The following is a 6,000-nucleotide window of genomic DNA, read 5'->3' on the forward strand; positions in this document are numbered from 1 at the left end:
ATGAAGCCACCATCTTCTCCAGAACCTTTGTGCAATGATGCACCGAAACCTTTTTTTTGGCTTTAAAAGGTTCCTGACCAGGGCTATGAGCTCCTGAGCCTTCTCCACCGGAAGAAAAACTCTTTTTTGGTCTGTGTCTAGAATCAGGCCCAAAAAGGTCAGACGCGTTGCAGGTACTAGCTGGGATTTGAGAATCCAGCCGTGCATCTGCAACATCTTCACGGACAGAGACACGCTGTCCAGCAACTTCTCCCGAGATCTCGCCTTTATAAGGAGATCGTCCAAGTACGGGATAATTGTGACTCCCTGCTTGCGCAGGAGCACCATCATTTCCGCCATTACCTTGGTGAAAATTCTCGGGGCCGTGGAAAGACCAAACGGCAACGTCTGAAATTGGTAGTGACAATCCTGTACTGCAAACCTCAGAAACGCCTGGTGAGGGGGGAAAATCGGAACATGAAGGTACGCATCCTTTATGTCCAGGGGCACCATCCAATCCCCTCCCTCCAGGCTGGCGATGACCATTCTGAGCGATTCCATTTTGTACTTGAACCTCTTCAAGTACAGGTTCAGGGATTTTAGATTTAGAATGGGTCTGACCGAACCGTCCGGTTTCGGTACCACAAACAGGGATGAATAATAACCCTCTCCTTGCTGGAGATGAGGAACCTTGATTATCACCTGTTGAATGTACAATTTGTGAATTGCCGCTAACACTAGCTCCCTCTCTGACGGGGAAGCCGGCAGAGCCGATTTGAAAAACCGGCGAGGGGGCATGTCTTCGAATTCCAGTCTGTATCCCTGGGAAACAATCTCTATTGCCCAGGGATCCACCTGTGATTGAACCCAGACGTGGCTGAAAAGACGAAGACGTGCCCCCACTTGATCTGACCCCCCCCCCCCCCCCCCTTCCCCCCGGAAAGCCCCAGCGTCATGCTGTGGACTTTGCGGAAGTAGGGGAGGACTTCTGCTCCTGGGAACTAGCAGAGTGCAGCTTTTTTCCCTTGCCTTTACCTCTGGCAACGAAGGACGATCCTCGTACCTTCTTGTTTTTATTGGAACGAAAGGACTGCATTTGATAATGTGGTACCTTCTTAGAATGCTGCGGGGGAACATAAGGTAAAAAATTCGATTTACCGGCCGTAGCAGTAGAGACTAGGTCCGAGAGGCCTTCTCCAAACAACTCCTGCCCCTTGTAAGGCAATGACTCCATATGCCGCTTTGAGTCGGCGTCTCCCGTCCACTGTCGGGTCCACAAGAGCCGCCTAGCAGAAATAGACATAGTGTTTATTCTAGAGCTTAGTAAACAAATGTCTCTCTGAGCATCCCTCATATACAAGGCAGCATCTCTGATATGCTCCATGGTCATTAGAATGGTATCCCTATCTAAGGTGTCCATCTCCGTAGATAAGGAGTTTGCCCATGCCACGACAGCACTACAAACCCAGACCGACCTAACTATAGTTCTTGAATGTGTGTAAATGTGCTTCATGGTAATTTCCTGCTTGCGATCAGCAGGATCCTTGAGGGAAGCAGTATCCGGAGAAGGCAGTGCCACCTTCTTGGATAAGCGTGTCAGCGCCTTGTCTACTTTAGGCGCAGATTCTCATCGTATCCGATCCTTCTGTGGAAAAGGATACGCCATGAGAATCCTTTTGGGAACATGGAGTCTCCTATCCGGAGATTCCCAAGCCTTTTCGCATAATTCGCTTAGCTCAAATGAGGACGGAAACGTGACCTCAGGCTTTTTCCCTTTATACATGTGAACCCTTGTGTCAGGGACAGGGGGTTCCTCCGTGATATGCAAAACCTCTTATGGCAATAATCATGTACCTTTTGCCACCTTCGGCTGTAATTTTGCATCCTCATAGTCGACACTAGAGTCAGTATCTGTGTCGGTATCTGTGTCAGCGACCTGGGATATGGGGCGCTTTTGAGACCCTGAAGGTCCTGGCACCACAGGGACAGGCACGGACTGGCTACCTGACTGATCCCTAGCTTCAGCCTTGTCTAATCTTTTATGCAGGAGATTTACATTTGCATTCAAGACGTTCAGCATATCCACCCAGTCCGGTGTCGGTGTTGCCGAAGGCGACCTGACATTCAAGCACTCCTCCTCCACATTAAGCGAGCCTTCCTCATCAAACATGTCGACACACACGTACCGACACACTGCACACACCCAGGGAAACTTTTTCTGAAGACCGTATCCCCTGAAAGGCCCTTTGGAGAGACAGAGAGAGAGTATGCCAACACACACCCCAGCGCAACAACCTGGAGACCAACACAGAATGCTTTTCCCCAGCAGCGCTGTACTATACTTTATCCGCCAATTATGTGCCCCCCCCCCCCTCTCTTTTTAAACTCCCTTCACCGTGTGTAAGCTGGGGAGAGTCCGGGGAGCTTCCTCTCAGCGTTCTGTGGAGAGAGAAATGGCGCTGGTGAGTGCTGAGGGAGAAGCCCCGCCCCCTCGGCGGCGGGCTTCTGTCCCGCTCAAAATCGTGTAAAATGGCGGGGGCTCAATTATATACATGTACAGTGCCCAGCTGTACATGTATATACCTATTTGCCATCTAAGAGGTGTTATTATTGCTGCCCAGGGCGCCCACCCCTGCGCCCTGCACCCATACAGTGACCGGAGTGTGTGAGGTGATGTGGAGCAATGACGCACAGCTGCAGTGCTGTGCGTTACCTCTGTGAAGCTGAAGGCTTCTGCGGCCTGAGACGTCTTCTTGCTTCTGTTCTTCTGGCTCTGTGAGGAGAACGGCGGCGTGGCTCCGGGGGTGGACGCCCAGGACGAACCTGTGTTCACCCCCTCTGAAGCTAATGGTGTCCAGTAGCCGAGGCAGCAGATCCTATCAGTTAAGTAGGTCTGCCCCTCTCTCCTCAGTCCCTCGATGCAGGGAGCCTGTTGCCAGCAGTGCTCCCTGTGAAAAAGTAAAAATCCAAACAAAAATGCTTTCTGTAGCAAAGAACTCAAGAGAGCTCCCTGCAGTGCGCCCTTAATCCTCTGGGCACAGTGTAAAACTGAGGTCTGGAGGAGGGACATAGAGGGAGGAGCCAGTGCACACCCAGAATCCAAAGTTTTCTTAAAGTACCCTATCTCCTGCGGAGCCCGTCTATTCCCCATGGTCCTTACGGAGTCCCCAGCATCCTCTAGGACGTTAGAGAAATCAATTTTGGCGCCCCTTGATGGGATAAACTTTCTAAAGACGTGTCACTAAGGGGTGTGGTCTTACAAGAAAGGGGTGTGGCTACATAATTGTACTCCCCGTGGTACAGTGGTAGTGATAGTGGGTGACAGGGAGATAGTAGGTAACTGGTGAGGCAGGAGTGACTGGTGAGGCAGTGGTGACAGGAAAATAGTGGGTGACTGAGGCAGGTCTGACAGGGAGATACTGTGTGACTTAGGCAGGGTGACATTGAGATAGTGGGAGACTAAGACAGGGGTGACAGGGATATAATGGGTGACTGAGGCAAAGGTGACAGGGAGCAGTGGGTGACTGAGGCAGGGGTGAAAGGGGGATATTTGGGTGACATTGAGATAGTGGGTGACTGAGGCAGGGTGACTGGGAGATAGTGGGTGACTGAGGCAGGGGTGATGGAGATAATGGGTGACTGAGGCAGAGGTGATAGGGAGCAGTGGGTGACTGAGGCAGGGTGACATTGAGATAGTCAGTGACTGAGGCAGAGGTGTGACAGGGAGCAGTGGGTGACTGAGGCAGGGTGACATGGAGATAATGGGTGACTGAGGCAGTGGTTACATCATCTATCTCTGACTGCACCCACTCCTTGTTCCTTTTAACCTGCTTCTCCTCTGTTTGTATAAGCTACATTCCTTTCTACTCCCACCTACCTGTGTGAGGTGAATCTTCAAGTCTGTCATAGGCAGGGGAACTGATGAGGGAGGAGCAGGCATTAGGCTGAGGATCTCCTGGCTCTGGCTGGCAGCTGCTCCACCTCACACAAGCTGCTCACAGTGTGGGTGGGTGCCTATGCCTGCAGGGTGCTGGTCACTGGTGTGGTAGAAGCTGCAATGGAAACTGTCTGTGTGCCTGGCTGGGAAGTGAGGACTAACTCCTGCTGCATCATCTCTCCTGGTCAGTGGAGCATGTGATGGCTCTCTTCCAATCAGAGACCAGCACATGCTCCTCTGATCCCTCTGCAGAGTCTCCTGGGATTTTTTTACCCAGTAGTGCAATGCAGATTCCTGTGTGCTGTGCCCCGATCTTGTACCTGAACATTGCATACTGCGGCAGAGCCAATCGGCAGGAGGGCCCTTTAAATCTTCCTGTATCCTGCTATCAGGGGAGGGCTGGGAGCCGGGAGGACACAGTGAAGAGGTGAAGCGGTGTCCAGGGCATGCTGCCGCGGTGCTATAGAGAGTGAGTCACGGTGACTCACTGTTTGCAGCAGCACCCTCTACTGCCTAGCGCTCTACACGGCTGCGTAGCCCGCGTATGCGTCGGGCCGGCCCTATTCATTACTCACTGACACATTTTAAAAGACCCACAGGTGTAGCAAATTATTTCACTTGCAATCCTGTGAGGAGACCTGGAAAACATGAATTGTTGGGGGTACTTGAGGACCGAGGTTGGGAACCACTGTCCTAGTTGGTGCACAGGTGTGCTCAATACTGGCCGACACATTTTAAAAGACCCATAGGTGGAGCTAATTAATTCAGTTGTGATACTGAGGAGATCTGTAAAACATGCACTGTTGGGGGTCCCTGAGGACTGGAGTTTGGAAACACTGCACTAGGGGGACGGTTAGGATTAGGCAGATGGAAGGGTGGGTTAGGGTTAGAATACTCACCGGGATCCGTCGCCACTGCAAATGCCGTGCTCGCGAGTGCCAGAATATCCTAACTAACCCCTTTAAATAAATACTAATTGTTTAATAAACACTATTCATCGTGCAGCAAATGGAACACATTTAAGGAGCTGTGATGTGTATTTCACATGCATACAAACTGTACTCTTCCATGAAAGGCACCCTGGAATTTGTAGTTCTAAAGATGCCAAACAACCTTCACGGGATGCGAAATATAGTTATGTATCTAGTAAGTACTGTATTTTTCTGCAGCCAAAACTTGCGCCCGCCAAAAGTCTCCCTTTGCAGCAGGTATTGAAGAGGAAACAGGTACATCTGGATTCGTACTATGTATCATCTGGGGGATGTGACTATAGTGCCCTACACACTATGCGATCCGCCGCCGAGCTGCCCGATGGCGGATACGGCCGATGGGCCTGGGGGGGGGGGGGGGTAGTGACGGGGGGAGTGAAGTTTCTTCACTCCCCCCATCACCCGGCTTCATAGCAGTGCAGGCAAATATGGATGAGATCGTCCATATTGGCCTGCATGCACAAGCGGCGGGGCACCAGCGATGAACGAGCGCGGGGCCGCGCATCGTTCATCGCTGGTGCCTCCACACTGAAAGATGTGAACGGTATCTCATTCATTAATGAACGAGATCGTTCATATGTTTCAGTAATATCGCCCAGTGTGTAGGGCCTATTTGAGACTTCCCGTCGGACCTTCCATCCTTTACCAACATACATTATCGTACATTACCCATGTCACCCACGTAGCTGCATCATCGGCAGGCGATGTTACTACAGCAGGAGGAGAAACAGTGTGACGACCTCCAGCCAGGTGGTGGCGCTAGTGCGCCACTACGGTGGAAAACGAGTAGCTACGTGACTGTGAGAAGACATGAAAACAAGTCTGTGGTGCTGCTGCTTTCACCACACTGTGCTGGGTGATCATAGAAACGTGCTGTACTCTGTCTGTGTAAATTAAGCAGAGTTCATAATGATTCCTAGTGATAAACACTGAACACGGGACCTTGTTATATAGCAGTTTAGGAAATTAATTTAAGATAGGGAAAACTGTGACCTAGTACATATGAAGTTAGGTCGATATTTGAATCACCTGCTAAGGAGCAATTACTGGTTTGGGGTTAATAGTGTTGTGGAAGAGGTATGTATATGTATGAAC

The 6,000-nt window shown here is 50.9% G+C and overlaps 1 long non-coding RNA gene across 1 annotated transcript in view; it reads right to left on the minus strand.

The window, feature by feature from the left end:
* The window catches only part of LOC134949098 (uncharacterized), a 120,855-nt gene extending 116,788 nt beyond the window's left edge, over positions 1-4,067 (minus strand). Inside the window, exon 1 of the long non-coding RNA XR_010183103.1 lies at positions 3,857-4,067. This is a non-coding gene — a long non-coding RNA (uncharacterized LOC134949098). The remainder of the gene's footprint in view (positions 1-3,856) is intronic.
* Positions 4,068-6,000: the final 1,933 nt, after the last annotated feature.

This window comes from Pseudophryne corroboree, chromosome 1 (genome assembly GCF_028390025.1).
Source record: "Pseudophryne corroboree isolate aPseCor3 chromosome 1, aPseCor3.hap2, whole genome shotgun sequence".
Classification (NCBI taxonomy): domain Eukaryota; kingdom Metazoa; phylum Chordata; class Amphibia; order Anura; family Myobatrachidae; genus Pseudophryne; species Pseudophryne corroboree.